Below are 11660 nucleotides of genomic sequence, written 5' to 3'. Positions count from 1 at the left end.
CTGCTGAAGCCTCACCGCCCGCACCCAGGCTGCCACCTCTGCCTTCGCCACCTGATGGGGCTGCGCTCAGTCCCGGGCAGCTCCTGGGTGGCCGTCGAAGAGCAGCAAGTGGCTCGCCCTCCGTGGGTGCCCAACGCCGCCTCCATTGCTGCCCAACTCCCCCCTCCGCCGCGATCCCCCTCTCCAGGCACTGGAAGGAGAGGCTCCTCCTGGCTGGGGTGCTCCAGCCACTTGCCCCGGCCTTGCTGGCCCCACCACCGCCTTGACTGCCGTACTCCACCGACTGGGGCATGTCGCCATCCGCCATCCGCCATGGCTCGGTTGCAGCCGGGCCGGAGAAGGGGGTGGAAAGGGGGGGATCGGGTAGCCGGGGACCCCCCTCTGGGCAGAGGAGGAGGAGGAGGATGAAGAGGAGGGAAGGGGGTAGGATTGTGTCCTCATTACCCCCAAGATTTTCATTTTTACCTCATTTGGGGTAATTTACGCCTGTTTCTTGACCACTGGCCTAGGTGGACTTACCCTTGTAATTTTTGTTAGATATATGTGCTTCTAAGCATTTGCACTTTCTAGGGTCCAGGGGTAGCCATGGCTGTTTTGAGCCATGAAGAGAATCAGTAAAGCGGTCAAGTTATATAAAAGCCTAGAAAGAACCTTGTGGTTTCTCTTACTCTTTTCTTGTGAGAAAACATGAACAGAAACTGTATTTTGTACAACCTGACAGCTTCAGAAGGCTTTCCCCCTTCAATGTTATGTTTCTCCTGCGACGATATGAAATACAACAGATACCATACCATACCATTGCTTTCAGATGAAGCTTTCCTCGTGTCATTGTCCAACCTCCTTCACTAAATTTCATGAATACTTTCCATGTAGTCCTCCTCTTTGTGTTGTCCTCCCCGATTTTTCCACCAGTCTGCTTTTTGTTTCTCTCAGTAAATTCATTAGTTGCAAAACACCTTTTAACTGCTGGCACAATAAAAGCCTTGTTTAAACTCTCCCTCCCTAAGCATAAGGAACACACAACCCCTTCAAAAGAACCTTTCTATCTGCAGGTGAACTAAGGGTAAAAGGTAAAGGTTCCCCTTGACAATTTTTTTGTCCAGTCGTGTTCGACTCTAGGGGGCGGTGCTCATCCCCATTTCCAAGCCATAGAGCCAGCGTTTTGTCCGAAGACAATCTTCCGTGGTCACATGGCCAGTGCGACTTAGACACGGAACGCTGTTACCTTTCCACTGAGGTGGTTCCTATTAATCTACTCGCATTTGCATGCTTTCGAACCGCTAGGTTGGCGGGAGCTGGGACAAGCGACGGTCACTCACTCCGTCGCATGGATTCGATCTTACGACTGCATGGTCTTCTGACCCTGCAGCACAGGCTTCTGTGGTTTAGCCCGCAGCGCCACCACGTCCCTGTAGGTGAACTAAAATGGATGATATTGTGGGAGTTGGACTACATCAGCCAAGATCTCCAGGGGCTATGTTGTCAGGAGGATTCTGGTAATTGTAGCCCAACATAGTAACTAGCAGGTTTAGAGAGTTGGTTAAGGTCTTGACGTATTTCTTAGTTCAGGGAAAGGAAAAGGGAACATAGAAGAGAGGGAAGAAGGGAACACATTCATGTTTCACAGTAATAGTTACACACAAAGGAAATCAAGGGAGATCAATATCTTATCAGACAAGACTACGCACGCAAATGCTTATCAATTATTTAAATCTATCACACCAATAATTGGAATGTATCTATTGCATATGTAATCTCTTATACGTAATTCACAATTTCTGTCATCACATGAAGATATACAAGATACAATGTTGAAGGGAATAGTAAGTAAAATATATAATATAATTTTGGAACAAGAGGAAAAAAGAATGGGGAACAGAAGGTTTGAAATTAATTTGGGAAAATGATTTAAAGATAGAAATTAAAATAGAGAATTGGATAAAAAGGTGGAGGATGAGAGTTTTAAGATTAATGTTGACAAGAATAAAGGAATTTTTTTTTCAAAATCTGTTTAAGATATTTGACTCCTGTAAAAATAAATATAATAAATCCAGCATACCCCAAAGTATGTTGGAAATGTGATGAGGAAACTGGTATGTATTTTCATATGTGGTGGGAATGCAAACTGGTTAAGAAATTTTGGGAACTGACTTTTAAGGAAATGTGTGAAATATTTGATAAATACATCAGTTTTAATGCTAAAATTGCCCTCTTGTCAATTCTTGATAACATATTATTACTAGAATGAATCGATCACTAATTTTTGTGACAAGTGCTAGAATATTAAGAGTGGTTGACCAGACCAGACGGGTGGGATATAAATAAATAAATAAATGAATGAATGAATGAATGAATGAATGAATGAATGAATGAATGAATGAATAAATAAATAAATAAATAAATAAATAGGTTTTGGAAAGACAAAAAATATATTAAATTGGAAGATTGGTATAGTGAAGTATGGGACATTGCATTAAACGATAAATTGAGTATTGAACTCAAAATAAAAAGAGGGGAAATAAGTTCTAACATTGTACAGTATTTGGGGTAAAATTGTGGAATTTGTGTTAGGCAAAGGAAGGGGAAAAGCCACTAAAGAATACTCTATACAATTTTGGAAAGGTAGTTCATAATAAAAATATTGTTAAATGGGGTCTCGTGGGTATGGAGTGCACGTTAGAATTTAGTATGTAATAAGTATTATTTACAGTATTTGTATTTTTGTATTTCTGTTGTATACGTTTTTGTTTGTTTTGTCTTTAAAAAAAGTAATCTCTTGTACGTCACTCTCACATTGATAGAGCTGCTAACACAAGTGGATAAGGTCTTTTTTTTCTCTGTGCCAATCAGTACCCTCAGCGACCCATATACCATATCCAGTATATGCCAATGTGAACAGGTCTCCAGTCTGGATGCAAAATGGGCACTTGTAGGACTTTTGAGGTTGCTGGAATGCAGTTCCCATCATCCTTTACTGCTAGGCATGTCGGCCTGCAGATGATGGAAGTTGATGTTCAACACCTAGAGGCGGGCTGACGTTCAACACCTAGAGGAGGTTGCACATTCTTGAATGAGATGAATAGTAAACCAGTATCTGTTTCATTCATATGATTTCCCTTTCCTTCACTTAGCTATTTTACAATTTTCTCTATTTGCTGCCTTTTGGAAAGACTTCCAATTGGTCTAGAATCATATGAGACACTTAATATTTATCTATATTGTCATCCTGGAGATTAGTTAAATGTGCAGTGACAGAAATTGACCAATGTGCAATATATGTGCTTTTTTGTATGTGTGTGCTTGGGTAAGAACCTGGAAAAGTTACTTTTCTGGACTACAACTCATTTTAAAATAAGTGCAGTAATTAAAGTAACCAGTAGGGAGTGAAGCAGAGATAACGTGATGGGATAAAATGTCATGGCCTCTCTTGGTCTTCTGTAACTGACCGTTCTCTCCCCCCCCCCCCCGCTTAGGTCATTTCCTCCTAGATCACTACCCCCTTTTCAAAAAACATTGCTGTGAAGATGCCTTTCAACACATTTGTACATATAGATTTATACCCCTATATAACTTCTATACTCTACATTGAATGTATTTTTTAAAAAATAAACTAAACAAACATATTAGTTTATCAGCATTCTGAATCATTTTTCCTAATTTGTAGCTTTAAACTTACTAGCTTGCTCCACCCTTGCTAATATAATTACTACAAATTCCTACAACTCCCACATTTTCCCTATCAACATAGGAATTCCAGTCAACAAAAGTAGCTTCTGGTACATTCATTCATTTTGTTTATACAGTACTGTATTCCGCTTTTCTCCCCATAAAAGGACCCAAGTAGCTTATAAAACATTGAAAAGACAAGGGTTAAGAAAGTTAAAAATACAATAGGTTACAAGATTAAAAGGGGAATTAAACATATCACTTATTAAAACTATTAAATCAAAACAGTCTGAAACAATTTAAAAACACATTTCAAAATATACAAAAATAAAACATCCTTCATGAAAAATACTTTCCTTGTTCTCCACTTTCTTACTAAAAGCTTGCTCAAATATGTCATTGTGAGAGTATCTCTTATTATTTGTCCACACATACAAACAAGTGCTTGAATTCCAGTAGGAACTCACAGGTACTTTACAGAATTAGGCCTGTCTAAACAGTAACCTGACTGAGAAACTTTCCTTTCAGCCTCTGGCAGCCGACATATCAGATAAGAAATAGCAGGAGAAGGTCATCCAGCTTTTGACGTCTATATTTAGCAGAAGAGGAGAACTCGAGAGATGCCACTCCAATTTATCTCAAGGGTGGACACCATGTGACCATGCTTTGCATTGTTATCACTGCAACAGTCATTCAGATCTAACTACAGTCATGAAGAAGTTCTACCTTCTTAGGCAAGAACTGGGCTCAGCACTGTTTAAATTGGCTTTTAGGAAACAACAAAGACTGCATTGGCCAGCTTGATTGATACCCCTACAGCAGGGACTAGGTCTTATTAGTTCTCTTGGTTAGAACCCAGTGGTGGGTTCTGAATCATTACCCATAATATGTTTCTGGAATACCTGTTGGGTTGGGCACAGGGGCAGGGCACTGCACTACTATGGTGGTTCTGTTCTTTGCTGAATCAACACCATAGGTTTTGGCCTGCAGTGCCAATACTTGCATGAAACTGTTGGGTCATTTGTAACTTTGGAGCAAGAAGCCACCAATACTCTGATAACCTTCAGCTCTGTTGCTCCTGGTCACCTAACAGAGAAGCAGTAATGAATACTCTGTCTCAAAGTTGTCTTGTCTGATATTGGGCTGGGTGAAGATAAATGGATTGTAATTAAATCCTCAGTAGATGGAGGTGCTGTTTTGTCAGTAGAAAATCTAGATTTTGGAATGAGATTCAGCAATGGTGCCTCACTTAATGACGTTAATTCGTTCCAGTGAAATTGCTGTAGAGCGAAAATGTCGTAAAGCGAAATAAAAAAGCCCATTGAAATGCATTGAAAACCATTCAACGCGTTCCAATGGGCTGAAAACTCACCATCCAACGAAGATCCTCCATAGGGGCAATCATTTTCGGGTGCCTGTAAAGTGAAAAATGGCTCCTAAACATAGCGGGGAGCCATTTTGTACACCCGGCGGCCATTTTTAAACCTGACGATCAGCTGTTTTTGATCGTCGTAAAGCAAAAATCGGTTCCCGAAGCAGGGAACCGATTATCACAAAGCGGAAAAACCCCATTCAAACCATCGTTTTGTGATCGCAAAAGTGATTGCAAAAACATAGCCACCTAGAGTGGCCTTTTAGGCCAGATGGGCGGGGTATAAATCAAATAAATAAATAAATAAATAAATAAATCGTCGTCAAGCGGATTCATCATTAAATGGGGTAATCGTAAAGCGGGGCATGACTGTACTCCAGATTGGGTTGCACACCACACAAAAGCTCAGCTTTATAGCCTCGGAGTTTTCCTTGACTCTGTGTTGTCCCTGGATTGCCAGGTGTTAGCAGGGGCAGGTACCGGTACTGTGGCAAGGAGGGTAGTTTGCATAATTCCATTAAGTGAACTATATGTGTCCTTTACAGAGCTATTCTGAGTTGACAAAAGTAATCTATGCCTTATGCTGATCATATCAGGTTATGCGAAATGTGGCTTGGGATTGCATTATCTAAGAAGTGGCTTGTTTCATCATGACCCTGTCTGTTCATTAAGATCTACAGCCCTTTTTTCAGTCTATCAAAATCCTTACTCCTTTTAATAAATTTACATCTTCATTTATTTTTTAAATTAATTATAGTATAATTCAAACATAAAGAAAGATAAATAAAACTTAACAGGTGAATTATTGCATATAATGTGAAGATGCAATAGACTGCATATTGAAAAAGTAAAATGTATGATTGTTTCCCTGATTGTTCAGTTTTACAAAATTCATTTAAGAAAGCTACACACACCTCCCCTGATATCCTCATACATTTCCACCAAGGAGGCACACCCTTCTGGTGGAGAATCACCAAGGCACAGGAGAAGACCTCCTGTGTCTTGGTGATCCTCAACCAATAGGGTGTGCCTCCTGGAAGATAACATTGCCTGTGGAAGCAATGGTAACAGACATATGGCGAAGAGGATGTGAAACAAAAAGCAAAGCAAAGCATGCTGCTTACATAGTATACCTCCCCATACTGTAGTACGTAAAGCATTCTGTGGGTGATTTACCATTTAATTATGCAGGCTACACATTGCCCTCCCAGCAAGCTAGGTGCTCAATGTACCAACCTCAGAAGGATGGAAGGCTGAGTGAACCTCAAGCTGGCTTTCTGGGATTGAACCCAAATTGTGAGCGGGGTTTTGGTGCAGTACTGCAGTTTAACCACTATGCCATGAGGCTCCTTGTGTACACTAATGTTACTCTCAGACTGTGAAACATACTTCTTTTTGGTGTTAAGATCAGTTTCCATTCTTGATGCTTTCAGAATGGTCATTAAAACAAATCTTTTATTTGTCTTTTTTTGTGTTGTCCTAGAATTTAGTGTGTTTATAGATGAGCTGCTTCCTCAACTATTGAAATATGGCTATCATAATTCTTGCTTTTATCTCTCTACACTTCTTGCACTTAGTGCATTCTGTTTTATGACTGGCCGTTGGAAGGTAAAGATGGGCTTCATGTTCAGGTCTGATATCTAAGGATCTGCCTGAGACAGCAAAATGTCTTGGGTTGCTCTGTTCATAGACCTACATGATGAGTCCTGGGTATAGACCAGCCCTACAATATGCAGATGTAGCTCATTCAGTATGTCATCTGTCACCCAGCAATGTCCTCCAGTAATGGCAGGGCTCCCCTTCCCATTTCAAGTGTCAACTACAAGTTTCCACATAGTGTCTGAAAACTACAACTTGGGCATGCTGGTTGAGGCATTCTAGAATTTGTAGACCCCCCCCCCCCCAAAAGTAATTTTTCCAAGCTCTTTGGTGTTTTACATTACCTGCGTGTTTGTCCTGAACGATAGGTATGATTCCGACAAGCCCCTTCACACATTAGAACAGTGGTTCTTCACCTTGGCTAACCTAGGTGTTCTTGGGCTGCAACTTCCAGAAAACCTGACCAGCACAGCTGGTGGTGAAGGCTTCTAGGAGTTGCAGTCCAGGAACATCTGGGTTACCAAAGGCTGAGAAGCACTGCATTAGAAGAAGGCCTGCCAAAAAAGAAACAGTTCTGATGTGGATCCACAATTTGCAAGCTTCATAGCAGGTCAGATCTGCAGTCCTCTTCTAGGCCCATTCCAGTATAAATCTATGGATGAAAAAGAGGTGTACCTGACCTCTTATGCGCGAGGAGTTCTAAGTCTTGGAAATGATATGTACTATAGCAAAACCAAACACAGTTCTTACAGTTTTCTTCAGTGGTATGAAGTGGCACTTTCAGTTCAGCTTTAGTGAGAGATCCGGATACATCAAAAGGTTTTTGCATTTTTAGTTCTCCTTGGATGAGTCAACATCCGTTCAACGGAATCTGAAACACTGCACTCTCCCACTGCTTCTTCCCTCAGCTCAAGTACCGTCTAGCCGACATCTGGTATCGAAACAGCACTGTCTACAAAACTGCTTAAGTGACAGCATGTTGAAGGGAAGGAAACAGTCCACATAGTTTTAAAGATGCCTAGATATGCTGGATCAGTGCTCATCTTCTCACATATCCAAAATAGTAACATACAAAATATTTAAAATCAGTTCCAGAACTGCTCAAAATAAATGGATCACGTGGCGGCAGCAGAAAGCACAGCACAAGCCAGCTCTGGCTAAGCTTCCTCTCGCATTTAGTGAGGCACCCACCTTGAACTGAAAAGTTACGGTTACAGTGCAAAAGAAATTATCCCTCATTATGTTACCAAAATCTGTTCAGCAGTAACCAATAATTCCTCCCCTGCCTCTGATTCAAAAGAGAGTCGTCTCCCCTCTTTGTTATCTGCTTGCAGTTAGCAGTCTGTTGAAAGCAATTAGTCTGTTGAGGCCTTTGCTGAAACTCCGTCAGCCACGTTTGGCAGTTTAGCTGTTTGTTCAATTGTAAGTAATGATACCTTTTAATTTTTTCTCCTACTAATATATCAGAGTGAGTTATCGAGATTATAAGTGCCAGTTGATAAGAAAAAGGGGTGGACTAATCTGGGGAACTTGAAGCGAATTCTGCTCTGTGAATCACTGCATGTTGTATTACATTATGATAGAGACTCTAGGGAGAACACAGGAAGTAGTTGTGGGAACTGCCCACGGCTCACAGTCTAGAAGAGCGGGCTGCAATTAGAGAGATTTTTTATTCAACTTTTAATTTAAATAAATGTGAAGTGTGTTCAAAAGCAGAACTTGCACGGAATCACTCATGGAGCATTTTGCACTACAGTTCCTACAGTCTCTGGGTCTCTAACAGCTGAGCTGAGTCCAAAATGCTGCAGCCAGATTATTAAGTGGGACTGGTTATATGGATCACATACCCCCCCACCCCTTCACTGGCTGCTGATCCATTTCTGGGCACAATGCATTCTAATTTTTCAAGCTGGAATGATTCAAATGGGATTTTCCCCATGTGGTCTGTTCTTGTAAAGATGGGGGGGGGAGTGTATCTGTAGCTGGTGTTTTGGTGATGTAGACAGTTGGGGTGTGATGTTCAGGACCGAGGAAAAGATGCCTCCACATTCTTTACTCTCCCCTGATTGTCCTGCAATTTTTAATTTTTATTTTAAAAAAACATTTCTTACATATATGAGATAAACACTAGATCGACCTATCATCTTGTTGCTGGGACATTGTTATCATTATGTTACATATATACGCACTTGTCGGTACTCTGTCAGATCGTCAGAGGCAGGACCAGAGGAAGGAACGAAAGAAGGAGAGGCTGTGAGCTGAAATGTGAATTGCATTGCCTCCAGTATGAATTGTGAGCTCCTGAATCAATCTGCAGCCCCTTTGTGAGCACAGGCTGTGATTTCAAGCATAAACCAGGCTGCAAATCAAATTACAGTGTTGTTGTTGTTTAGTCGTTAAGTCGTGTCTGACTCTTCATGTCCGCATGGACCAGAGCACGCCAGGCCCTCCTGTCTTCCACTGCCTCCTGGAGTTTGGTCAAATTCATGTTGATAGTTCGATGACACTGTCCATCCATCTCGTCCTCTGTCGTCCCCTTCTCCTCTTGCCTTCACACTTTCCCAACATCAGGGTCTTTTCCAGGGAGTCTTCTCTTCTCATGAGATGGCCAAAGTATTGGAGTCTCAGCTTCAGGATCTGTCTTTCCAGTGAGCACTCGGGGTTGATTTCCCAGGGTTGAAATTGCAGTGTAGTTGCACTCTAAGTCTGCCTCTTGATGTACTTGGATTGTGCCTTGGGGTAGCAACCCCCCCCCAAATGTATTGTAAACCATTCCTTTCCTTCCCTCACACAGCTTCATGCATAGCTTTTTGCCAGCTGGTGTTGCAGGATTTCCTTAGAAGGATATATAGTTCACTGTGAAAATCGAAACTCTTCCATTTATTAAGATATAAAATTGGTGGGAAATGATCCAAAAATTCCTGCAGTTATTTGAGGCCATTTCTGCCAAGAGGCGCAGTTCATGGCTTTATAAAACTTTCATTTAACACATGATTGAACACCACTGCCTGATACCTGGGAAAGATCTCTATACCTGCTGTGCTTCATTTCAGCATCGAAAGCTATCATTCATGGAAAAACCAATTTACCATTCATTTTGACAATATATTCCTGCCATTTGCAAATGCTATCATGGGGGAAGTATATGGTATGGGAACAGACAAGGTTGTATTTTTAGATATGGATTCACTTGCTTTCAGATTCCTTGGCATAAAACTCAATTTCAATTTCTTGTTTTGCTTGCATGATGTTATTTAGGAGTAGTCCAGATTTTCCCATTGATATATGATGATGTTGATACCAATGATCAATATTTGTTTCACCTTGTATACCATGCTTCATTTCTCCTTAAGGATGTTTGAAATTTATTTAGTTAAAAGATTGAGTTGAGATTGGTATGACTGCCGATTCAGTGTTCATCTCAGGTAATTTACCGGCCCTACAAGTGTTCCGTAGTGCAGAGCCCTGGTCCCTTCCATGGGCACCCACTTGGAGGCAGCACCCCAGCTTCCCTGCCCCAACTCCTCCAAGTACTGTGGAGCAGAGGTCCCCAACCCCTGGTCTGCGGCCCGGTGCCAGTCTGTGGTCTGAGTCAGACTGGGCCGCTGAAACAGATCTCCTGCCCCACCCCCTGCACGCACTCAGCCCCACCCAGCCCGTTTGTGCCTGTGCGCACGCTCCAGCAGCCCATGCAAGTGGCACACCGTCGTTTGCGCATGCACAGGAGCGTGCATGCACCCAGACAAGCCCCATGCCACTGTTTGTGCACGCTCACAAGCACATGCATACTCGTGTAGATGTGCAAATGGCAGCAGGGCACTCGTGCGAGAGAGCACGCATGCTTGTTCGTGCATGCGCATGAGCACAGAGGTTGCCCCACCTTCCCCAGCCGGTCCGCGGACCGAAAAGTTGGGGACTGCTGCTGTGGAGGATAGCTGTGGGGTTGCTAAATGAACTGGGACAAACTGCTGAACTGATAGTTTGTGCCCATCTCTAGGGCTGAGACATCAGACATCCAAATGAGATAGCTGTGTGAGCACATTCTCCCCGCTTTTCTCCCATGGAATTTCCTTTTCATTTTGGAAGGGTCTTCTTTTCTGATGGAATCTGACCCTTGAATATCTCACCCTCAGTCATAACAGGAAACAAAGCAGGAACTGGTAGAAAGGTAGACATAGAGGACAAGGATCACCAAAAATTGAGACATTGTTCATGATACATTCTTCATGAAAAAGGAGGAACCTTTTTTGCACTAGACTTACATATTTTAAACTAGTATTTGCAAATACTAGCATAATAAAATACTAAAATTTATATGAGGTAGAAATACAAAGCAATTTGCCATTGTGCAGAAAATTGTGACTAAGTGACTGCCTTGGAAGCCAAGGGAGAAATGTGGGATATAAAATGAATGAATGAATGAATGAATGAATGAATGAATGAATGAATGAATGAATGAATGAAGTGGTTGTTGTGGGTTTTTTGGGCTCTTTGGCCGTGTTGTGAAGGTTGTTCTTCCTAACAACCTTCAGAACCAGAACCTTCAGAACCAGCCAGTCTCTGTGGCTGGCATCTTCAGAGGACAATGAGTAGCACTGACGATGCCGGCCACAGAGACTGGCGAAACATTAGGAAGAACAACCTTCAGAACACGGCCAAAGAGCCCAAAACACCCACAACAACCATTAGATCCCAGCCATGAAAGCCTTCACGAATACAATGAAGAAGGTGCTTAACGATTCTCGAAAATGCTGCTGCTATACTTTGTCTTTTCTGCAGTATGCAAAATGTAATTAACATGGAAAATAAATAGTATCCATTGTGGATGTAATATTTTAATTTTCATTAACATAAATTTATGGAATATTAAGCAATAAATTTTCATGGCTATGTATTCAGAATGAATTATTACTTGAAAAGAGTAATTTGTTTTTAATCCATTAAATACTATCTATCCCTTAAATAAATCAACCCTGAGTGTTCACTGGAAGGACAAATCCTGAAGCTGAGGCTCCAATACTTT

At 41.7% G+C, this 11660-nt stretch overlaps 1 long non-coding RNA gene across 1 annotated transcript; it reads left to right on the top strand.

Annotated features, from left to right (window-relative positions):
- The first annotated feature begins 889 nt into the window (after positions 1 to 889).
- Positions 890 to 5355, top strand: LOC144585795 (uncharacterized). The gene is made up of 2 exons (XR_013540352.1): positions 890 to 1052; positions 1416 to 5355. It is a non-coding gene; the product is annotated as an uncharacterized LOC144585795 (long non-coding RNA).
- The last annotated feature ends 6305 nt before the right edge of the window (positions 5356 to 11660 follow it).

The sequence above is a fragment of the Pogona vitticeps genome, chromosome 1, assembly GCF_051106095.1.
Source record: "Pogona vitticeps strain Pit_001003342236 chromosome 1, PviZW2.1, whole genome shotgun sequence".
NCBI lineage: Eukaryota > Metazoa > Chordata > Lepidosauria > Squamata > Agamidae > Pogona > Pogona vitticeps.
The sequence above is the reverse complement of the archived record's forward strand: the minus strand, read 5'-3'. Positions and strand labels throughout refer to the sequence as shown.